Source organism: Phyllostomus hastatus, unplaced genomic scaffold (assembly GCF_019186645.2).
Source record: "Phyllostomus hastatus isolate PE091 unplaced genomic scaffold, TTU_PhHast_1.1 phas_scaffold_78, whole genome shotgun sequence".
Taxonomy (NCBI): Eukaryota; Metazoa; Chordata; class Mammalia; order Chiroptera; family Phyllostomidae; genus Phyllostomus; species Phyllostomus hastatus.
Window position 1 is genome coordinate 7,390,854 of NW_025334041.1, and position 25,486 is coordinate 7,416,339.

At 47.9% G+C, this 25,486-nt stretch overlaps 1 protein-coding gene across 3 annotated transcripts in view; it reads right to left on the minus strand.

The window, feature by feature from the left end:
• The window catches only part of BMPER (BMP binding endothelial regulator), a 214,440-nt gene that overhangs the window by 27,282 nt on the left and 161,672 nt on the right, over positions 1-25,486 (minus strand). The window lies entirely within an intron of this gene.

A 25,486-nucleotide genomic window follows, 5' to 3' on the forward strand; every position in this document is an offset into this window, starting at 1 on the left:
CTCTGTTAAGATTTATTATTGTCTTGCCCACCATAGAAGAGGATATGGCTAAATCGATGAAAAGGTTGCTTTGTTTCACTGACAATTTGGCAAGTACCTCTGGACCGTCCACTGTTGTATAGTGGTCCACAGTAATGGTGCTCAGTCAATCACAGGGAGCGATGTGGCTTTTATAAAAAAAAACTAGAAGCTACTCTTTATCTCTTTCCAGGTGTATAACAATCCAGCAACACAACTGATTGATATTGGGGCCGTCGATGATGCCATGAGGTGGGTAAGGGGTACTGCATGAAACAAGGAGTTTAAAAGGTGAGAAAAGTGAACAGTCCCTATAAAGATAACGGTTGAACGTCAGGCACTGGGGAAGAAGAGAGGAAACAGGAATGGTGGGATGGGATCTCACTGTGACTCGGCAGGAAAGTGTTACCATTTCTCCCCCACATCTTCCCAGCGAGACACAAAGAGTGTCACACGCCTCCTTCCAGACACAACAGACTGCCGAGCATTTTTGTCAACCATATTTTGTAATAATTCTTACAGACACATAAATTCTTCACTCTCTGTGTAGCAGCCGAATGTTCTTTTTACAGGTATAAAACAAATCCTGTTACTCCTCTAATCAAAAGTTTCCAAGGGATGAAAAAAAGATATTTCATCAAATTAAAACTACTCTTCCTGAACCCTAACCCCGGTTCATGTGCCCCTGGGCACAGAAGCCCCTCCCACTTTACACCTTTATCTCTATTCACCAGCCTTAGCTCACGACCTTCCAACCAGGCTGGGCTTCCTGCTTCTTTTTTTTTTTTTTAAGAATTTTATTTATTTATTTTCAGAGAGGGACGGGAGGTGTGGGGGGGGACAGAGAGAGAGAGAGAGAGAGAGACATCAATGTGTGGTTGCTGGAGGTCATGGCCTGCAACCCAGGCATGTATCCTGACTGGGAATCGAACCTGTGACACTTTGCTTCGCAGCCCGCACTCAATCCACTGAGCTACACCAGCCAGGGCTGCTTTCTGCTTCTTAAATGTGCCAAGCTCATTGCCACCTCTGGCTGGAACGTTCTTCCAGTCTCATTGGAGGAGCGGCTCACACCCTCTCAACTTTCAGGCCAGTATTACCTCCTTAGACGCTCCTTCTCTGACCACCAGTATCCTCCCACTCCACCACCCTCTATCAAGTCAGAAACTGTTCTAATTACAGGCAAACCTCAGAGAGGGCATGGGTGTAGCTCCAGACCACCACAATAAAGGGGAGAACATAACGAGGACAGTCACAAGAAGTTTTTGCTTTCCCAGTGCACATAAAAGTGATGTTTACACACAGTATAGTCTATTAAGTGTGCAACAGCATTATGTCCAAAAAAAATGAACATCATTTTCATTTAAAAACACTGCTAAAAATGTTGCCATCATCTGAGCCTGCAGCAGGTTGTACTTGTTTTGCTGGTGGAGGGTCTCACCTGAATGTTGATGGCGGCTGGTTCATCAGAATGGTGGCTGCTGAAGGCAGTGGGGGTGGTGGCAATTTCTTAAAGCTAGACAGCAAGGAGGTCTGTCACGTTCATCGACTCTTCGTTTCATGGGTGATTTCTTTGTGTATGACGTGCTGCTGTTTCGCAGCATTTTACTCACAAGAGAACTTCTTTCGAAACTGCAGTCGGTCCTCTCGAACCCCGCCGCTGCGCTGTCAGCCCAGTTTGTGTCACAGTCTGAGTCCTTTGCTGTCATTTCAACAGTCGTCACAGCGTCTTCACCAGGAGTAGACCCTGTCTCAGAAAATGACTTTGTTTGCTCAACCATTAGAAGCTACTCTTCATCCGTACAATTATTATCATGAGATCGCAGTGATTTGGTCTACTTATCCCACTATTTGTACCACATCTACAGTTACTTTTTCCACTGGTCTTTTTTTAAAAAAATTAAAGATTTTTCACTTACTTATTTTTAGACGGAGGGGAAGGGAAAAAGAAGAAGAAAGAGAGAGAAACATCCATGCGTGGTTGTCTCTCACTTGCCGCTTACTGAGGACCTGGCCCGTAACCCAGACACGTGCCCCGACTGGGAATCAAACCAGGGGCCCTATGGTTCACAGTCTGGTGCTCAATCCACTGAGCCACACCAGCCAGGACTCCCCTGAAGTCTTGACCCCTCAGAGTCATCCATGAAGTTTGGAAATCAGCTTCTTCCAAACTCCTGGTAATGTTGATATTTTGACCTCCCCTTGAGTCACAAATGTTCTTAATAGTAGCTAGGTGGCAAATCCTTTCCAGAAGGTTTTCAACTTACTTTTCCCAAATCCATCAAAAGAATCATGGTAGCTATGTCATTAGTAAATGTATTCCTTAAGTAATAAGACCTAAAAGTGACAATTACTCCTTGATCCCTGGGCTGAAGAATGGATGCCGTGTTTGAAGGCAGGAAAACATTAACCTCACTGTACATCTTCCTCAGTGCTCTTGGGGGACCAGGTGCATTGTCAACAAGCAGTCATATTATAAAAGAAATCTTTTATTCTGAGCAGTGGGTCCCAACAGTAGGCTTAAACTACTCAGTAAACTGTGTTGCAGACAGGTGTGCTGTCGTCCAGGCTTCGTTTCTCTCTTTACAGAACACAGGCAGAGGAGAGTTAGCAGAACTCTTTAGGGCCCTAGTATTTTCGGGGTGGTAGATGAGCGTGGCCTCAACCGAAAGTGACCAGCTGCATTAGCCCCTCACGGGAGAGTCAGCCTGTCCTTTGAGGCTTTGAAGCCAGGCGCTGACGTCCCCTCCCCCTCTGGGAGAGTCCTGGATGGCATCTTCTTCCAGTGGGAGGCTTTTCGACTACATTGAATCTCTGTTGCTGAGTGCAGACACCTTCGAGAATCTTCTCAGCTGGACCTTCTGGGTAACTTGCTGCAGCTTCTCCATCAGCACTTGCTGCTTCGCCTGGCGCTTGGATGTGACGGAGGCGGCTTAAACCTCATGAGCAACCACTGCCGGCTTCAGATTTTTCTTCTGCAGCTTCCTCGCCTCTCTCAGCCCCCATAGAAGAGGGGAGAGTCAGGGCCCTGCTCTGGATTAGCCTTTGGCTTAAGGGAATGTTGTGGCTGGTTTTACCTTCTCTCCAGACCACTAGCATTTTCTTTCTCCACATCAGCAATGAGGCTGTTTCAATGTCATCGTTCGTGCGTTCGCTGGAGCATCGCTCTAAACTTCCTTCAAGAACGTTTCCTTTGCATCCACATAGGCCTGTCTGGGCTTTGGACGTGCCTTCCTCACTAAGCTTAATCATGTCTAGCTTTTGACTTAAAGTGAGAGACATGTGGACTCTTCCTTCCACTTGAACACTGGGTGGCCACTGGAGGGTTAATGCAATCGGCCTAATTTCAATAACGTCGTGTGTATGTCGCAGGGAACGGGGAGGCCCAAGGAGAGAGAGATGGGAATGGGAAGTCCCTGGAGCAATTAGAGAGCACGCCACATTTATTAATTGTATAAAAGCTGTAAACACAATTTCACTAAATGCCAGCAATAACTTCTTGGGAGACGCAAAGTACAAAAAGATACAAGTCATGCTATCAACCAATTAGTATGACAGAAATAACACTTACATATGCAGATGCTATACGAAGCAAACAACCATATGTGCTTGTGGGGGCCAAGAGAGATTTCCAGGGGTAGCACAGCAGATCTTATTTTCATATTAAAAAATTCTACTTTAGGGAAGTCTTAATGCGATAAGAATCAGAATAAAAAAGATGAAGAAAATCATTTTTAAAAATCTCTGTGGCCGCGCAGAGGCTGGGGTGCGGAGGCGGAGTGAGCGGAGGTGTGGGGGCGGGAAGACCCGGGGAGCAGGGGAAGGACCTTGGCTCACACAGAGGTACCGGTGGTCATCCCCAGGGCAACAGCGGTTGCTAATGCAACTGAGGAAATGGAGCTCAGGTATGTCTAAGAGCTGACGTCGACACGATCCGGAAACTGGCTGAATGTTTGAGCAGGAGTCGAAGGAGAGGGAAGAATCAATGGCTTGTACATTCAACAAATACTTGCGGAGTACCTTCCATGTGCCAAGCATTAAATGAGGCACCAGGAACCATGGATAATTAAAAGAAAACATATATTAATTCAGCATCCTCCCAGGAAAGACAATGGGTAAACAAATAAAACAAAACCATAGGTTCAACAGATAAGACACCTATGCATATTTCATGAACTACAAACAGAAATCTAATGTGGGTCACAATTAGCTGGAAATTAGGAAGCAGGTAGGCCTTCAAATCACTGAACTGCCGGAGGGAGATCTAAGTGTTTGGCTAATGGAGGAGAAGAACACAGAACTACAGGCAAGGGTGGGAGTAACACTGATCTGTAAACTGGGCTCAGACTGAGCAAACACCGAGGAACTGGAGCCACAGTCCAAGAGGGTTATGATGCAGAGTGACATTTAGGAGGGAGAGAGGACCAGGCCTCTGGACCACTGGTTGTTAGCCCTGATTACACCGTAAAACCAGCAGGGAGCTGCAAACAACAGTGACCCCAGGGCCACGTGCCCACCGCGGTTCGGACCCCACTGGTCTGGGTGTGGCCGGGGCGAGGCTCTGGAGGAGAGCCACAGAGGTGGGCGCTCCTCACTCGCAAGTCTAGATACTACTTGCAACCGAACCCAGCCGAGAAGGACCCATTAGTAGGGTTCAGAACTTGCACCAGCCCGTATTTCTCCACGGGAATTTTTAGAGCCAATAAACTCACTTTTTTTTTAGAACAGAGCAACTAAGATATAAATTTTTAAAATCTTCTACAAACTAAACAGCTTTTCCAACATTAAAAATGCTGAAATTCCGTTATAGTCGGATCATTTTCACCGCTGCTGCTGGATAAACAAAGTTGGGGGTCCCATGTAAGACTGCCCCCACTAAACTTGCATTAAAATCATCTTAGTTTTAGAAATACTGGTCAGCATTGAGCTCTTACGATTTTATTCTTCTATAAGGAATTATTTTGTTAAAGAGTGTACTAGAAGAATTGATTGGAAGAGTTTCTATGGACTCGAAGAAGAATGTCACATTTGCCCGGTTGCATAAGAACCAGGGACTTGCTGAGGCAAATGTTATTTCAGACCTTTGATGAAATTCGCCCCTGTGTACAGAACATAAACGCAGAGAAAAGTGAACAATCTTGGTCATTATTAGAAACATTCGCATAAAGAACTGTCATCTCCCTCAAGGCTCTTTACTCACAATTGCCCTTCAACGAAAGGTCACTGCGAAACCGAAATCATCCAAAGGGAGAAAGGAGGAGTTAAAGGCAAACAACAGGGCCGCCGGAGGCTGTGTGCACGCACGGCTCCTCTCCAACGGAAGCAGCCTCCTGCTCTCCCGGGGCCAGTGTCCGGGTGCAGGAAAACTCACCGAGAGGCTGAAAGGCCGGCTGAACTCTGTGCTCCTCCTGGTCCTTCTCCTCCAACCGGCAGCCTCACCCCCACCTGGGGCCAGCCCCGGGGTGGGTGAGAAATGCAGCTCTCGGCCCTACACCACACCGATCACAGCCCACTCTTCGTTTTAACAAGACCCGGAGGGACTTGAATGACTACTGAAGTCTGAGAAGTGCTGGCCTGGAGCAGAGCTACGGGAAATGTGGTCAGTGGAACGGGAGCTCCAGCATCTCCTGAGAGCTAGGGAGAAATGCAGATCCCTGGGCTGCATTCCAGACCCACTCAGTCAGACTCCCCGGGGGGCTGGGGCCCCGGGGCCCAGGAATCAGCATGTTATCGAGCTCTGCAGGTAATTCCTGCGCCCAGCCAGGTTTGAGAAGAGTGCTGGAGAGCAGGTGTTTGTTCCTGCCCACGCCTACCTCCAGAGCACTGTCGGGGCGGAGCCAAAAGGGTGAGCAGGAGCTAAGGAGACAGGGAAGGGGATACAGCTTCACCACAGGATGGCACGTCGTCACCTGTCATCTCTGCCCCAGCCTGAGGGTAGCTTATCATCTGAGGATGAGCCCCGCGGTCTCACGCCTGAGAAATTCCAAAATAAAATGATAGATCCAGTGGTTTGGAATCTCAGTCTCAATTTTTTTTGGCAATGCATACTTTTAATTCCTATTTTTTTAAAAAACCGAAAGTTTGGCTTCTGGCCCATGTTCCTACCCCACCATCCCCACTAAAGACGTCTGCAAGCATTAAAAACAAATCTTTCCCAATGATGGAAACTGATCTCCAAAATACTCATGTTATCAATGCTGCGGGTAAAATTTAATTTCGGCCTACTTTCATGCCGATTTCATGGTATGAAAAACACAGCCGAATTCCTCAGAGAGTTTATTATGTGCTTCATTTGCGCCCTGCCTCCCGCAACAAACATGCGTGGAGCATCTGCTGAGCCTGTGAGGCCGGGGGCGGGATGTGGAGCGAGGCAGATGGAGTCCCAGCCTCACGGGGCTAAGAGGAGGGCAGGGGAGAGCCAAGCCGTGAGTTACTTAGCCGGTGAAGGGCTGTGGGCAGAGCCCCAGGGAATGCGGTGGCAGGAACCCCCCCTGAGGCCCAGTCCTGAGCTGGGAAGCGCTGGGAGGACGGAACTCAGTCTGGGACCTCGGGGGTGGAGTTTCTGAAGTGGCCAGACATTGGTGGGGAAAGGTTTTCCTTTTCTTTCAAAATGCCAATTATCAGGGCTTCATTAGCTTCTTCCAGTTCTGTCATTTCCTTGCTATGAGAAGACATTTGGCTTTGTAGAGATGGGCCAAAGTAGGCTGTCATGTTTTTTGAGCTCAGGGAAAGTCCTTCCTCTCTCCTTCTTTGATGCCCCACATGCTCGAGGTTTGACACCCTGCGTTGGGTGGATCTAAGATGCTCAGTGCAATGAACAGTTACTTGATTAAAAAGGAAAAGGAGAAGAAAGCTTTTCTCCTTCAGAAGTCCTGGGGATGCTCCTTGAACTGCAATCAAGCTTAACCCAGAGTTGACACAGTGGATCTGCATTTCATCCCCACACTGCAGGGCCTTCTAATAAAGGCCGACTCCGTAACTCTTTCTTGTTTAATATCTACAGCCAGAGCTCTTGGGGGTCAAGGAGAAAAGTGGGTAAGAATGCAAACAAAGAATAAAGTTCAAGACTGAAAGACTAAAAATCAACTCCCTTTTTAAGTATAAATAAACTTAGGAAAAAGTGGAAGGAATTCAGTTTGAAATTATAAACATTAAGAATTTTGGTACAATAAAAAATAAAGAAATCAAAATATTGAGACTAAAATACCGAGCTCTAGCTCTGTATCCCTGGACGAGTACCTCAGACTTCTGTGAGTAAGGAGATATTCCAAACAGAAAGGAACAGAATGTATCATAGCAAGCAGCTATAAACGCAGCACTCAGAATTATACAAATGTTACTGTTTTGCTGTATTTGTTTTAGGTGTACAAAAGAAAGAAAATATTAGAGGTTTAGTAGAGAATCTCTTTCACTCCCTCTACCCCTAATTCCATTCCTCAAAGGCAAATGACCCTCCTTTCTTCATAATAATTTCATATTTTTACTACATATAATTATCTCCATGAAACAATACATGGTATTCTTTTACACTGTATTTCAAGTTTTATGCAAATGGTATCATACTGTGTATGTCCTTCGTGAACTTTATTTTTCCACACAATATTATGTTTTCGAAATGTATGAATGTTGATGCCAGAACATCTAGTTCATTACTTGAACCAACTTCTAATATTTTTAATAAGCCATTCACCTAGACATGGGCAATAAGGTATCTCCCATTTGGGGCTACTATGAAGAGTGGTCTCAATAAAAATCCTTGCATACGTATTTTCGGTGTCTTTTTTGAAAATTAAAAAAATGTAATTCTATGTTATATCAATCTTTGGACCACGTTGAGACTTTTTGTAGTCTAACAGTCAATTTCTTACAATGGTCCAGGTATAAGTGGATACTTTTTTAAAAAAGATTATTTATTTATTTATTTATTTATTTTTAGACAGTGGGAGAAAGAGAGAGAAAAACATTAATGGGAGAGAGAAACGTCCATCAGTTGTTTCTTGCATGTGCCCCCACTGGGGACCGATCCCGCCACCCAGGCACGTGCCCTGGCCGGGAACTGACCAGCGACCTTTTGCTTTGCGGGATGGCGCCCAACCCACTGAGCCACACGGCTCAGGGCTGGACACACTCTCTTTCTTGAACGAAGTCCTGTGCTCTATGAGAACGGAGTTCTATGTCTGTTAACTCACAATGAATTCTACTTGTTCAAATTTTTCATATAGTTATCAATTTTTCAGCTTGACCTATCCATTTCTGAGAGCAGTGTCCTAAAATCTTTCCTTATGCCTACAGAGTTGTCAAATTCTGCCTGTCAGCTGGAAAGTGTCGGATGCACTGACATCTGTGAAGGCGATGTGAGCAGGAATCACACGCGACATCTTCTTATCGCCTTGTTTCCGATACCTCATTTCGCTTTCACCGCCTTAAATCTATCTGATGTTGTCTGTTGCCGCTGGAGCCGCTTCACGGGTTAATACTGGGGTGTATTTTCTCACCCCTTTACTACTTCAATCTTTCTGTGGCCTTCTTGTGCACACCTCATATAACCACATACAACTACTATTTTAGAAATCTGAGAGTTTATAATTTTTCACAGGCCACTTCAATCAATTCGTAATTTTTCCAATTACTGATCTATTAGGATTTTTTCTTTTTTTCTTTTTTAAATTTTTTTTAAGATTTTGTTTATTTATTTTTAGAGAGGGAAGGGAGGGAGAGACAGAGAAAGAGAGAGAGAGAGAGAGAAACATCAATGTGCGGTTGCTGGGGGTCATGGCCTACAACCCAGGCATGTGCCCTGACTGGGAATCGAACCTGCGACACTTTGGTTCGCAGAGGATTTTTTCTTCTATCTTTTAATGTTTTCTATTTACAATGATTCTTCTCCTTTATTTCTCTACTTTATCTTCTATTTCTTTTAAGACAACAAATGTTACTCTCCTACCCCACAATCCCAGTACTGGCTATTCACCCTGTGGAACAATTAAGAGGTCAGCTAGAACAAGTATATGAAGGCGTCCCACGAGGCATCACCTACAGAGTTGACTAGAAACATACGCGCTACAAGAGAGAACATGATAAAATGTTTTCTAACCACTACAACCACTTTTGAAGCCTATATAGTGTAATAAGCAAAATGTTGAATGGCGTTCTAGCATTAAGAGGAAAAGCAGAATCCAAAATTCCGTGTATACCGTACGGACCACTATTTCAACCGCGGCGGGACAGGCTGGTGTTTGGCGGAGAGGTGGCCAGCCCACCTGGCTCCTGCGAGCAGCGCCGGCCCTCTGCGCTGTGGGTGCTGTGTGGGCGTCCTGGCGCCTGCCGTTTGGACACCCCACTCAGCCCGTGCCACCCGTCTCCGCTGCTTTCCACGCTCAGAAGCCGGGCTAGTGGTGTACGTACTCAGCCCGACAGTTCTCCTGCACGCACTGATCGATTAGTCAGGGATCTCCAGAGAAACAGAACTAATGGGATGGATGGATGGATGGACGGATGGAGGGACAGACAGGAGACAGACTTATATGTATTGTAAAGAACTGTCTCACAAGATCGTGGAGGCTGGTAACGTCAACCTTTGCAGGGCGGGCTGGGGACGCAGGGACAAAAAATCCACAGTGTCGTTTATGCAGGCACTCTCCTGGGAGAATTCCCTCGTCCTTCAAGAAGGTCAGTGTTATTTTCTTTATTCAGACCATTGACCGATTTGGATGAGGGTCACCCACATTATAGAGGGCAATCTACCTGACTCAAAGTCTGCTCATGTAAATGTTAATCTAATCTAAATTATGTCCTTAGAAGTATGTCGAATGTTTGACCAAATACCTGGGCACACCTGCCTAGGCAAATGGACACATCCAGTTAGCCGTCACGCTGCTCTTGCTCATATTAGTCAGTCGCCTCTCCGTCCATCCAGCAGGTTTTCGCTGGATATCCAGCAGGCCCCAGGCGTGGTAGTCCTCCCACTTTCCGAGGGCGACGCTACCCCTCCTCGTGGCAATGAATCCCAGGCTACCTGGCCACCCTCCCGCCCCCAGGGACTTTGCTCTGGAAGCCCTTCTTCCCTGTGAGCGGGGGAGGCCCTGGAGAAAGAAAACAAGATGCAAATACGAGCAGTATTCGGCAGAGATGGCGGAATAATTTCTTTGAAATAACCTTGTGTGACTCTAAGTTTTATTTTTTGCTTTGTTTTAGTAAGATGGGGTAAATGAATTGAAGGCTTTCTGAAGACAAGAAAAAGTGGAAAAACCTGTAACAAAGAAATGCATTGAAGGTAGAAATTTAGTGCTCAGGAATTTTCAGAGGCTCATGCTTAAATCTTTAACACAAAGAGTAATAGTTCTGGAAAACGCATTTCAGCCCCTTAGGATGGCTACATTTATTGCATTAGCAGAGTGTCCTTTCCACTGGCCTCAGAGCTACCATTCCGAGGCCAAATTGGCAGAACGTCTCCTATCTCAACCTCCTGCTTTTGGGTGAAAAATGATTTTTGAAGCAAGTTTGGCTTGTGCTACGCAGACTTTTCAGAGACCCGCAGCTTCCAAGGTATTAAATAACAGCTGACAAAAAAAAAGAAAAACAAAAGATAATAGTAAACAGGGTAATAATAATAATAATAACATTAAGAATACCTTTCTTTTTTGCTATCATCAAAGCCCCAGGGTTCGCAGGATAATAATTTTATTGTTTCTCTTTAAAGAAACTGAATATCAAGAGTGACTGTCAACAGCTTACTTGCCTGTTAGGAAAATTACTTAGGACTTCTGACCCCGAAGGGGCCTGGGACAAGGTATGGCCTCTTGATATATTCTTCTGAGGAGCTCTTGACTCGAGGGAGCCTCGAGACATCCTGTTGAGAGTGTGACCCTCGTGCTTTTGACCCAGACAGTATTATAAAAATGGCTACAACAAGTGGAAAGGGAACACTCTTAAATTCAGGAATACCTAAGTTTCTGAGGTGGCCTCCCATTGATGAATGAGACCATTTGACCTGAAGCTCTGGCATTTTACTGTACCGTAAATCACTCCAGAAAACTGAAGACTGGATGAGATTCTGCTTGGGAAGACAAGACTTTACTTCATTTTAAGAGTCCCTCTCAACAACTCTTAATGCATTACTGTCCATGTACTCCAATAATAATACCCATTAAGGAGAAATGATGACTTGAGAACCCCAATTTGCTTTTGGAAGTTTGTTCATGCATGATTGCTGAACTGGGATAGTTTTGTTGCTATTGTTGTTGCTGTTTATTTTTGCTTGATTTTGTTAAGAATTATGAAAACAGCTAAACAGATGACAGCAGCTGTTTGGAAAGGTAAAAAGAGTAAAACATGTATCGAAAACTTGGGCTTCTAAAAGCTTCAAAAATCTCTCCTAACTTCCACAATTCTGTAATTCTCAAAAGTGAATAATTCAGAAAAACACAGAAAATGAGCTACAGAGATCTGAAACCTGACAAGTTTTCTTTCTTTGTAAATATAGGAATGAGTGAATAAGTTGAGTAAGTAGAGGGAAAAGGCAGGTGGAAAAAACTACATTCCATCTTAGAAATCTTTAACTTCATTATAAAGAATAAGACATCCATCCATCTATCCATCCATTTTCCTATCTATCCATCCACCCACCCACCCACCCATCTAATACTTTGCTATGTACTACTGTTGCATACTACCAGGTAATGGGACCACAGATATGAATAAAAAAGTCCAAGCCCCCGGCTGGCGTAGCTCAGTGGATTGAGCACAGGCTGCGAACCAAAGTGTTGCAGGTTCGATTCCCAGTCAGGGCACATGCCTGGGTTGCAGGCCATGACCCCCAGCAACCGCATATTGATGTTTTTCTCTCTCTCTCTATCTCCCTCCCTTCCCTCTCTAAAAATAAATAAATAAAATCTTAAAAAAAAAGAAAAAAAGAAAGTCCTGTCCTCATGGAGTTTATATTCTACCTCATTTTAAAATTTTCATTCTTTCATCAAAGTAACAAGATGTTATTCATTATTATTTAACATAAGAACTAAGGCCATCACATTAAAAGATGCCAGACATCAACAGCCGGCAAGCCAATGCAAACCACACCCACAAGGAGACACACTTCACACCCACTGGCCTGGCCATCACCAGGCGGAGAGGTACCGGTAAGTACTGGGCAAGGGTGGTGCGAAACCAGAACCTAAACACACGGCTGGTGCAAATGAACAATGGCAGCCACCTTAGAAAACAGCCCGGCAGCTCCTCTAATGATTAAACATAGAGCAACCATACAATCCAGCAACTGTCCTCCCAAAGAAGCGAAAGCAGGTATTTGAATAAATACAAGTACACCACTGTTCGTAGCAGTACCATTCACAGAAAGTGGAGACAGCCCAGGTGTCCGTCGGCTAATGAATGGACAAACACAATGAGGTCTAACCACACGACGGAATGCTGTTCGACCACAAAGAAGCCTGGAATACTAGTATGGATGAATCTAGAAACTATTACGTTAAGTGAAAGAAGCCGGTCACGCAGGACCACGCGATGCGTGACTCCATGCAAGCGAATGTGCAGAGGCAGGAAGTGGCTGGAGACGGGAGTGCAGGAGTGGCTGCGCAGGGATGCGGGGGGAGGGGGGGTGCGGCTAACTAAAGCACGTGGGGTGCCTTTCAGAGGTCGTGAGGTCGTGAAAGTGTTCTGAAGTGGGCTGTGCTGATGGGTGCACACATCAGGAAACGCAATAAAAAAACCACAAAATCGTACATTTTAAATGGGTGACTTGTACACATGTGAATTATATCTAAAAAACAAAACCTTTAAAAAGAGAAAAAAGTAATGCCATTGCCATGATCTGAAGAGATCAGTCGCCCTTCCCCTGAGGCCATCGTCCTGCCCATAAAGGTTCATGCTCGGGTGTCCGTGCTGTGCGTCCTGTATTAGGGTGACCTGGGACCCCATTAGAATGCCAGTGCCCGGGGCGGGGCTTATAGCTGCATCCTCTTCGCAGCTGCTCTAGCGCCCACTGTAAAGCCATTTACACAGTGGCCACTCGGTGTCCTTTTGAGTGACTGAACCATTTATTGGTTCAAAATTAAGAATTACTTGGTTAATGGTAACTCAAAACCGAAGAATTTTAAAAAACCCATGGTGAATGGCAATCACTCTCATTTTTCACACTTTCTTGCTCCCTGTTACTCTGTTTAGTGTAATAGTACAATGAGCTGCATCATCACCATGACCTGTGCCTCCGGCTGGACGCCTCTCCGGCCTCATGTCACCCAGCCACCTCTGCTCCCCTTTCCACTGCTTTGGGCCTCGGGGCCTCTGCACGGCAGGCCTCCTGCACTGACCTCCCCCCACTCATGTCCACGCGTCTTCGATGACGGCTTGAGGCCCCTTCCCTGGGACACCTTCCCTGGGGTCCAAGACCGCTTCGGGTTTACATTATAGCTCCCGGCCGCTCCTCTCGCTTTTCCTGACTGCACGTTGCACGTGTCACAGTTTGCAGTAACTTTTCCCTGTGTGACGATGGGCTGTTTTTCTCCTCGCTGCACCGTAACCTCAGGGAAGGCAGAGACCCTGCTGTTTTTCATTTGCAAAAGCATCTCCAGACCACACAGGTCTGGGAGCCCACTGGGCACTCGGGAAAGACTTTCAATTGAATTCATAGGTTCAGTTTTTAATAGTCAAGGAAGACAAAGCACAGAAGAGCCTCAGTGCTAATAAATACAAGCAAGACTTCGTCAATTAACACTTCACATGTTGAATCTGGTATAGAGGCCAAAGGGATGATGCGAATCCATGTGTCCAATCAGTGCTGGATGCAGGAGCAAACTGGCAGGCGGTGTGGCCCTGGGCTGGCTGAGCACACAGCCGCTCAGGCTGAGAGGTGTGTCCCTGGGGCCCGGGCCCGTGGGGATGGAGGTGAACTCCTGGAGTTCCGGGCAAAACATGTGGCCGCGTGTGGCGGAGTTTATGAGGAAGGGGATGAAACACATGGCCACATGAAGAAGACAGCTGCCTATAAATGGAAACCCAGGCCTATTATGCAGGAATCATCTCCCCTAGATTAAAAACAGGGAGGCAATAAAAATGCCAATTGTGTCAATATTTATTCCCTCTGTCAGTGCGTGAAGACGCACCGACACTCATTCATGGGAACAGCTGCCCTTCCAAAGCCTCAGAAGAAGAATCTAGCAGGAAAAGGAGACACAGTGACCCTGACCAGACCACAGCCCAGCGGCAGGGAGACGCGGATGAGAAGGGGGAGCGCTTGGTGAACTGAAGATTCTGGGTGGGTAACTATGCATCTCACCAAACAGCATCCAGGGGACCATTTGTAGGAGATGACCAGCTCGCATGATAACTGCAGGATGCTTTCAACTGAGCTTCTTGCTGGAAGCCCATGAACTAATACCTGCAAAGCCCTTAGCTGACACGTGGTAAGAAGTTAATAAGTGTTAATTTTTTTAAACTGTTACTACTGAGCCCAGGGTTTGCTATTTCATTACATAATTTGCTCCAAAACCGTATGGACAACATTTGCGCCTATGTACTGAAAGCATTCTAGATGGTTTCAAAAAATGGATGCCGACCAAAATAAATTCCAGATGGATTAGAGATTTAAAATGAAATAAATGAAACCATAAAAGCTCTCGAGTGAAATTTATGTATATTCTTATATAATCGAGGAGCAAATAAAATCTACATAAGCATAAATGCAAAGGGAAAACCCATAAACCTCAAAAAAAGATAGACCGAGTACTAAAAAAAGGAACACTTGCATATGACAATAACTACTAGAATCAGAGTAACAAAACACATGACTTGGGAAAAACCACAACATATTGCAAGAGGTTAATGTCTTTAATATGAAAAGAAATCCCCAAACTCAATAAGAAAAAGACAAATGCCATTAAACATGAGAAATCAATTTTTACCTGTCATCTTAGAGAGAGTTCTTTCTCTTTGCGTTTGAGTTTTCTAGGTTTTTATTGCTTGTTTTAGCGGAAATACTCTGTTAGCAAGGGCGCTTGCTCTCCTATCGCTGGTGAAACTAGAAAACTGGTTTGGCCCACCTGGGGCCAGTTTGTAGTACAGACAGGTCAAAAGCCTCGCAATTTGCACGCTGGTTGACCTCGAAACTCCACTCCTGACCATGTGCCCTAGGGAAAGGAAGATAAGCACAACTCCTAAAATATGGTCACTGCAACGGCACTTAAAATCATTGTAAAAACACCCGAGAGGCCCAGCAGCCGTGGGGGACGACGGTGAAGCAAACTGCGTCACATCTCTGTTTAGGGGAAATGGGCTCACATCTATAAAGTAACTGGAACTTGCCTGGCACGTCGTACACTCTGTGTAGGAGTTTGTTAAGTGAAAAGAAAAATAAATAAAACACTGTACAAGCATTTGCAATAATAGTATAGAATAATATTTACTGATATATAAGGATGTGAATAACGTATTGTTAGGTGAGAGAGCCAGCTTACAATGCCATGCACAATATGATCTGGCTGGTGTGCGTGTGTGTGTGTGTGTATGCCTGAAAATAAAAACAGGCATACTGGTGAAGTTACCTGTACCTTCTTCATTGTCTCTAGTTTCTAATTCGCCTGCAGCATTCACGATATGTGTGTGATAGAGTTTAGAAGTATGCTGAGTTTGAATTTGAACTTGTTAAAACAAAGGATTTTATACATCTTATAAATCTGCCCAAGTTTAAATGTAAACATTTATATAAATGCTTGTATACATTCTATTTAAAAAATGGTCATATCCATTCCTTAGCAGCCATTTAGACAGTACAAGATCTTTTTCTTCTACGTTCATCTCTGAGTTGACGGCAACCCCCACAGACTATAAGTTTGCCTTAAACTGTTTTCTCTTCACAGGGCTCAGAGGGGCTTAGCCTGTGAGAGTCACAGAGTACCAAGGAAATGCTTACAACACCATCGATGCCAGCAGAGATCCAGACTGAAGTCTTGACTTCAGATTTACCTCACCTTGTTATCCCCAAGAGAGATCAATTTTCAGCAGACCACCCAGCTGCCTCCAAATGACTGTACCATTCAGGCTTCAGCCAATCAGCAGAGTCTTTACAACCCAACTGGATCGACCAGCCTCGAGATTCGTCTGATGGATTGTGCAGACAGACTGTTCGCATGAAAAGGTAACTGGGGGACAAATTAAATGTGAGCAAAAGGAGTTGACGTGGGGCGGCGGACAACTGAAACCTCAGGTGCAGCTGGCTCACCAGAACGGGGCGTCTGTTAACAAGCGGGGGCCAAGGAGGATGCTACCGAGTCCCTCATTTCCCATCTGAAGTTCCATGAAACAGCAGGAGATTCCATAAAAGCTTAATAACAAAACCATAAAAAGCCGCCTCTCCTCGGTAATTTTTCCGAGGGGTTGTTAACAGGACCGTGTCGCCGAAAACGCATGTGAGCATCCATCTTTCCTATGGGAATCCCAGCCCGTACCTGCCCCGCCTTGCTCTGAAGGCAGGCTCGGCCACCAGTCTTAAAAGAAAACCGCAGAACCAGAAAGACTCGGTCCTCTGAAAACACTTTAAGAGCAAAAACAGTCTTCCCCCTTCCTCGGGGGCCCTGGAGCCCACACTGAGTCTCTCCTGTGCCTTGACGTGGAGTTTCGCGACCCCAAAATGAACATTAGTCGTGCTTCCAAAGCCGCACTCTTGGCTGATGATTCACTCTGGGTGTATTTCTCACGTCCGACTCTAAGTTTAAAAACCCCAGCCGATCTGGAGGAGAAAGGATAGCTTGAAAGGGGGAAGCCCGCACCTTTGGCTCCCACGGGAAACTCCCTCCCAGGGTCTCCCCACGACAAAACTAAACCTTTCCATCTCAGAGCCGTTCGCACGGATTCTTCCAAATTTCACAGGAACACGCAGTATATGAAGTCCGAGAGCACATACAACAGTGATGAGGAAAGTGACAAACATACTCCTTCTGCGGTTCCCAGAGCAGCAGGCCAGCTGTTGTTCTCATCACCGCATCTCTTTCAGAACCCCCGGCGGGGGGGGCTCCGCAATCTGGCCCAAAGCCCCAGTGCTGCGCTCGCCACGCTGAACGGGAACGAAGGCGGACCTGCGCGTCTGTCTCCCTTCTCCGCCTCCCTGCTGCTGCCCCGCACCCTCACCCCAGCACACACAGGCCCCGAGGGAGCAGGGGGAGCGGGGCAGGGAGGGAGCGAACCCCGGCGAAGCTGCTGGGGTATGCTGGACTTGGATTGGCAATTGGAGGCAATGAGACCTCGGTGCTTATAAAGCCAGGTGTTCGTTGCCCGCGAAAAAAAACAAAGATGATAAAAATGCAGAGCCAATGGATAGCAACCAGCCAAGTGCCCTGCATGTGAAGCCGGCCAGTGGAAACCTTGATGCACGGTTCAAAAGCAGGTCGCTGCTCCGAAGCACTATCGGAAGCATGGTTTCATCTGCAAGGCTCCTGGAGCCGTGGGGATGTTTCCTGGGATGGCACTTCCCCTCTCACTGTGTGGCGACCATCAGCGAGACACTCCATGACACTGACAGCCAGAGGATAAAAAAGCAGCTCCTTCATTTTGCAAGGATGAAAAAAAAATAGCTAGAGCAAGTAAAACAACCCCATTGGCATTGGTTATACTCAAGAAAGTCAAGTTGTGAAAGAAACCTCTGTGCTGACACTCTCAGGATTGATTAGTTTGAAAAAAACGGACTACTGAAACGAGATGGGCAGCATGTGTCCAGGATGAAGGGAGCTTTCATCTCAAGGCGGAAATCATACCTAGTCCATCGTTGTCTCCCACAGAGTCTAACGGGCCCCCACGTGGAGTGGGAACCCAGTGACCGCTCGCCATGTCAGGCATTATGCCGTCAAACCTGAGAAAGGATAATAGATTAACAGAACAGCTGTGGGATCACTTGGAGAATCGGATCAAAGTGAAAGTCCGTATTGTGATGTTTAGTTTTGTGTCAACTTGTCTGGACCATGGGCTGCCCATACATTTGGTCAAACACTATTCCGGGTGTCACTGTGAGGGTGTTCTGGGGTGACATAACAGATAAATCAGTAGACTGGGTGACGCAGATTGGCCTTCCCAAGGTGGGCGGGCCCACCCAACCAGAACCAAAAGTCAGACCCTTCTTGAGTCAGAGAAAGCTCTTCTGACTGCCTTCCAACCAGGACATCGGTTTACTTCCTGCCTCTGGACTTGAACTGAAACACCCGCCCTTCCTGGGTTTTGCAAGCCTTTGGCCTTCGGACTGGAACTACAGCCCGGCTCTCCTGGGCCCCTGCCTTGCCATCTCACGCTGCAGGTCTTGGGACTTGTCGGTCTTAATAATCACTTGAGCCAGTTCCTTGTAATAAATCTCTTTATATGGCTTACAGGTTCCATTTCTCTGGGGAACCCTGATTCAGATGCCGATCCACTTGAAAATCCCACTCCCGCCTCTCCCATAACTGCCCACTCTCTTGCAAGAAATATTTTAGGCTTACTCTAAGACTAAGGCCCTCCGGTAGCCAATATTGGGCTAAAAATTAGAACTATACCAGACCTAAGGGAGTATCAAATGTTTAGGGACGCTCAAAAATCCATGGGGACGGTTAGGGTCTTTTTCTGGTTCCAACCCAGGAATTTGGAACCAGGTAGGAATATCTCTAAAGATCATGTTTCCTGGGTAAGTCCTTCAAAACATACAGACTGCAACAACCCAGGAGTCAGAAAAGTCCCCTCCTTTTCTCTCCTCTCATACTCAAGACCCTACAGGTTATGGAGGAACCCTCGGGGTACACACTGAAGAACGTGGAGGGGGGAGTCCAGGACAAACACGCCCTCTGTGTGCCACTCAACCTGTCGTGAGACCGCCCAGCACCCTGAAGATGGGTGACCGGGGGAAGACGGAAGAACGTGGTGGCGCTGCGCCAAGCGAGAAAAGTCGGTCCAAGAAAGACAAAGAGCACATGAGTTCACCTATATGCGAAACCTAAAGAAGAACATAAACCAACAAAACAGGAACAGGCTCATCAATACAGAGAACGGACTGACCGTCGCCAGATGGGATGGGGCTGGGGGCCTGGGTACAAACGGCGGAGGGATCAAGGGGTACAGATGGGTCGTTACAGGACAGTCACGCGGGTGTGAAACACAGCACGGGAAACGTTACGGCCAATAATACTGTAATTACTGTGTATGGTGCCAGGTGGGTGCTGGAGATACCACTCTACAAAGGGAGTGTTTGGTGGTCTAGTCACTCTGTGGTACACCTGAAACTAATACAAAATAATATTGGATGTAAACTATAATTGAAAAATAACTGTTTAAAAAATGTGAAGAAAAGAAGAAGAAGAAGGAAAGACAGCTGACGTGGACTCTGGGGGCTCTGGTGTGTCCTCCTTGGGCAGGTCGGAGGCCTCACCGTGAGCTGACTTTGCACTTGACGGTGTCCTCCACTGGCTCCGCGTGTCCTCGGCTCACTCAGGGTGATGGTGCAAGGCCATTGCCAATGAGTTGGGCTCATTCCATAACACTGGAAAGGCCAAAAACTACACGCCCTCCATATACGTCCAGCACTCCGGGGAGCAGGAAGCGGAAAGACGGACTTCCCCCGCGTCCCTGTCAAAATCGCTGTTAGTAATGAGATGTGCAGAATCAGCACAGACGGTTCACTGGTATTTTTTAAATCTCTACAAAAACCTTACAGATCCAGCATCATAACCTCAGAAAGATTTGCGTTTGCTTTGTTTTGTGTTATCCACTACAACGGCGCGTGGATGTAGAGCAGTTTATAAAAAATCACAAACATCTGCTGACCGTTTACTGTATCACAGACTTTGTACGCAGGGCTTCAGATACATTATCTTCTGTAACCATCACAAGGACCTCACGAGGCAGGTATCAGTGTTACATGCACCTCAGAGACGAGGAATTGGAGACCTGAAAGGTTTGTCCTTTTTCGAATCGCACACAGTAATGGTGAAGCCAGGATTTCAGCCCAGATGGCTACCCAATAATCCCTCGCTTCTAGCCGTTACGCCAAAACTCAGCACACTGAGAACCAAAAGTAAACCTCGTCCACTGAGCATCGAGCCTCATACATCACACAGCTTCTACCAGAGAAGGGGCCGGCATTACATGACATGAGAAAGTGTCCCATCGGAGAAACAACCCCCAAACATGCAGAGCTGCCCGGGATTTATTGTGCAAAGACCAGGACACAGAAGAGAGGGGAAAAACACCTGGGCCTGAGTCAGTGTCATATTTCCACTTTACTTCTGAAAAAAAAAAAACACAAAAAAACCCCAGGCTAAATCCAAATTACATAACGCTCCAAACGGCTCACTTGCTCAGCTGCCTCTGCTCCAGTCGGGCCTCTGGGGGATGTCAACCAGAGCCCCGCTCGGGGGTTTGGCAACTGTCATCCGGTCTGAGAGCATCGGCATTGGCGTCCAAGGATGCAGGGACAAATTACTTCGAGAAGGCTGCACAGTTAATTAGGTCATTCAAACGGGCATGTCCCTATCAGCACCAAGATGCTACACGTTGAGTTGCCACATCTACTGCTGAAAACCCTGGTTAGAGTGCTATCCTAACACGCCAAGGCAGTGGGTCCTGTCTCTGATCAGGGCACACGCAAGAATCAACCAATGAATGCATAACAAACAGAACAATACATCCGTGTTTCTCGCCCCCACCTCTCTCTCCCTACTCCCACCCCTTTCTCTCTCTCAAATCAACCAATAAAAATGAATAAATAAAGATAGAAACACAGAATTTGATAAAGAAAATATTTATTCTAATCACGATGAACCTCTCCTGCATCAAACCAATGACCAGGAGCCCCCAGTGCAAAGAGCCTCACGTCAGGAGGCATGAACTATGTAACAGTGGCACGGTCCCCCCCCACTTGGTGACATTTACTCCCGCCGGTTGAGAAGGGGGCGAATAAGCCGCAGAAAGGAGACGCAGCGACAGAGGATGTAAATTCCGATCAGTGACCGCAAGAACCTAGGTAGTCTGACTAACAATCAAGTCAATGCCGTGGTCAAGTCATGTAGGAATTCAGGGAAAAAACAGAAGCGTGGGTCTCTGGTGGATGGGAAGGATTTATGAAAGTCATGACATCTGAGCTGGACATTGTGTGGAAAGACGGGTGGGATTTGGGAAGATGGGAAGGGGGATTCCGGCGAAGGGCCGGGGGCACCCCGGAGCGTGCACGGGACAGGCAGAGCTGTCAGTCCGGCTGCAGCACGGAGCTGGGCACGTGGAGTGTTTACAAGAAGAGCCGGGTGGGGCACGAACTGGAGCTCACCTTGGGCGCCAAGCTGGAGAGTTTGGACTTTGCCTTTCAGGTAAGGGGGCGACTTAAGGTTTCTGAGGAGAGGACCAGAAAGCTCAAAGCAGCACCCGGGTGTGGAGCTCCCGGGGCAGAGGTGCAGAGAGGAGAGCAGGCTGCCGCGGGTGGGCGGGCTGGGAGTCTGTGGGCAGCGCGCGGGCGCGTGGGGTGAGTGAGAACGGCAGGGAGAGCAGAGCCGTGCTGGCCCAGGCGCTTTACGCCCCTCGTCTCCTCGGCTCCTAACAACCAGCCAGGGCGCAGCGCGTGGGCATCCCGTTTCACAGACAAGGAAAGCTCAGGGAAGCTACCCACCCATCCAGACGTCCAGCAGTGAGTGGAAGAGCAATATGTGTGTAAGATAAATGAGCAGAGTTGGTAACTGGTTGGAGAGGGTGTGAAGGGCAGGACAAAGTCAACTACGCCTACGTATGCCCACAAGCTTCCAAGCAGAAAAGGCTCGAGACCTTGCCTAACACAAATCGGAACCAAGAAGAGCACCTGGGGAACGCAGAGTCCCCTTTTGGGGGCAGCAGTTTTTCCTGTAAGTGTGTGGGGTGCGCCCCCCGCAGAACTGTGTGAAGGGCTGCATTCTGCTAGTTCCCGCCCAGGCCTCAGATGAGCCCCCTGCTTGGCAGAAGCTTTGGGTACACGGTCTCATGGCCCTGCGGTCGGGCCCACATAGGTTAGCACGTTGGTGAGAACCCACAGTACCGTCGGAAGGTAGACTTTGGGAGCTGGGACTCGGACAGCCTGAATATCAATCCGGTGCTCAATCATCACCCACAGACCAGGTCCCCTTGAGAAACTGGGTCATGTGATCTGATCATTCCACTCCCTGAATCTGCTAAAAGGCAGCAGGAAAAATCGTCTCAATGCCCCTTCAGCTCGGGGGCAATGTTAGCTTAAATGAAACAGTATCCCCAGTTCACGTAAAAAAAAAATAGTTCCTCTACTGACTTCAAGGCACGTGGACACCTTGGGAAAGGACACGGCCACCTTTCTTACATACAACTGTCAAGCAAATATGCACTTTGTATATTAAACTGTCTCATCGTCCATAAGTCAAAAAAGGACTGGTTCCATCCTCACTGAGGAGTTCGTATATCAAAAGTTACCTCATCTTCCACCACAAGAATACCTTGTCTCGTGAGTCAAAGATCAAACCGCTCTCCTCTCTGGTGAGTGCAGGCACAGCCGACTGGCCCTCTACGGTGAACTTGGCTCATGAGCATAAGTGTGACTGACTGGGACAGTCCCCGGGGGCTTTTCGTGTTCTCCCACTGTCGTCTAGAGGGGAGAAGAACAAAGCCCAAACTGAACCTGCTTTTTTAAATTTGCTTTTTTGTTTATTATTTATTTATATTAGAGGGGAAGGGAGGGAGAAAGAGAGGGAGAAACATCAATGTGTGATTGCCTCTTATGCGCCCCCTACTGGCGACATGGACCAAAACCCAGGCATGTGCCCTGACTGGGAATCAAACTGGCCACCCTTTGATTTGCAGGCCGGTGCTCCATCCACTGGGTCACACCAGGCAGGGCTGAACTTGTCTTCTGAGACCTCTCTTGCGAAAGTCCAAATGAGGACAAGAAGGCATGCACCCCATAGGGGCATGCTCCTAATCCGTGGGCAGCCTCTGTAGGTGGACGGGACTGCGTTCAGAAGCCACACCATGTGAGGGCCCTGACAGCCGCCTTGCGCACAACGTGCCTCCGATTATAACCCGCCACTGGGCTGAGGTTCACAAAGGACAGGCGGTCGGGAGCAACCGGACCCTTCCCACCGCTCTCACGGAGAGCCAAGAACCCATACGCGAAGGCACACTGTACCGCCTGCCTCCCCTGCCCCTGGAAGACCATGCACCTCCTGCTGTCACGCCAAGGCCAAGCACATGTTCCTAGCCAGGCATTGCGACACTGGAGGCAATGCTAAATGAACATAAATCCAGGAGGCAGATGGTGGAACACGAGAAAGCAAACACAGCTTCATGGATGTGGTTAGGGACAGCTCCGGGACCCCACGGCCCTGCAAACGTGCATGAGTCAGCGCTCTCCTGCCCTTCTCTAAGCTGAAGTGTGTTTCTCAACACGCCCTACACCCATTTGTCAGGTCAGGATATCCACGCTGGTGACATCTCCTGTCCTTTCTCCCACCCAGGCAACGAGCCAACAGAGGAAAGACGAGTCTGCCGGCCGAGGGAGGCCGGGGAGCTAAGCACATCCAGGAGCTGAGTGTGTCTGAGCTCCTCACTGGCCCTCCCCACCTCCCCACCCACCACCGCACGCTCAGATTTCAGCCCCAGAGGGAGACTGTTTGTTTGGCTGGGTCGAACTGCATCTCCCTTTCTCTGAGGTGGTTCTAGAAATTTCTAGAGGAAAAGGGAAAGTGGCCCTGAGCTCAGCAAAATGTAATCCAGGTGTCTCGAAAGAAAAGGAGAGCTCTATACAAATAACAACAGCAGCAACGACAGAAAGGAAATGGCTTGATAGGTGCCAGGGTTAAAGCCGTTCCTCCGCCGGAGCTGGAGCTCAGTCCAGCACGCCGGCCGCGTCTCTGTGTCTTCCCTTTCCCTGTGGTTCCCTCTGGCACTTGCAGGGGGAGGGGGTGGAGGGGCGCAAACAGCCTCTTCCCTCGAGAGTGAGTATCTCTAAAGAAGCTGTCATACAGAGGACTCATGGTAACATATCCAAGGCCAAATGGAATTAGTACATAAAACAAAACAACCAACTCCTGGGAGAGAAGGAGGAAAATCAATTGTAGCTGGAGAAAGGTCCTTTAGAAAACAATGGTCTTTACGCTTGGCTGCAAGAGACAGGAGCAGGGGAGGACAGTCCCAGAAAATGACACCAAACATACACAGGACACATTCTCGGGAAAATGCCAAGTGCACCCAGGGGGTGCCGGAGTGGGTGGGGTTGAATGTGGGTAAAAAAAAATGAGCAATTCTCAACAAAACAAAACAAAACAAGAGTCAGAGGGCATGGAGCCTCCATGGCCACACTCAGGAGTGTGGGCCGGGTGGAAGAAGTGACAGTCACTAAGTGCTGCTGAACACAGGAGAGATGTGTGTGGTCCCCCTGCTGGCCCGGGGCCCCGTGCCAGGACCAGTGCTGACCCACCTGGATGAGCCTGCACTCGGGGAGACGCCAGGGGTCCCAAGTTCACGTTGATTGCTGGAGCCAGCCTCCTGGTTCACTGTCTTGACCGTCCCCAGAGGCGCCCCGGTCCAGCAGCCGTGCACACCTGCAAACATGTTCCTCAGCGGCTGCTCCTGTACTTTACTCAGACCTCCCTTTTCACCGCTTTCTTTCCTTTGAGTCGTTTTTATACAATCCGTGTGCCTCCACAACCTGTTCCCAGGCAGGAGTCAATAGCAGTCGCGTTTCTCCTCTGCCTTGAGGAGGAGCAGGAGAAACGGCTGAGCTTCAAGTTTATGGGATGTCGCGGCGGGGGGTGGGGGGATCGCTCAGAGTTCAAATGCAGAAGAAAACGATGTTACATGGGACTCAAAGGAACACACCCCGGGATCACGAGACACAGACTGGAAGGCACAGAGGCAGCCCGGGGCGCCGGCTGTGTCAGTATTTCAGAGGTGCAAGAACTCGGCACGGCACGCTCTGGCTGGGCCCCTCTCGCCTGCCCCTTAGCCTGGGTTGCTGCTATCCACCCTTTGATCTCAACTCAAGTATCACTGCCTGGGGGAAGGGACAGGGCCTCTCTCAGATTCACCTGCCTCCTCCTTTCTCTACAGGCACACCTACGGGTCCGATCTTGTGACAAGGGTCACACCTGTGACACGATCTTTGTCTACACCAGCGTTGTCCTTCACGACACACCTGTACCACAGCGCGTTTCCTTGTGAGGATACGGTTTACTGTCTTCTTCACTCACTAGATGGTGAGCTCCACGAAGACAGAAGCCATGCCCACGTCCCTCGCCTCTGGAATCCTCAGCTCGGACGGCCTGACCTTGAACAGGGCTAAAACAATAGTGGCCGAAGAGCTGGAGGGAGAGAGGGAGAAAGGCAGAGGCGGATTTCTTTACCCCGCGCCCGCGGATCCCTCCGCAGAGAGCGCCGTTGGAAGCACAGCTGTGCGTGCGCTTTTCTGGAAGAGGGAGACGGAGCTTTGGTCCGAATCTCAGAAAGGGTTGCAGCCTCCCCA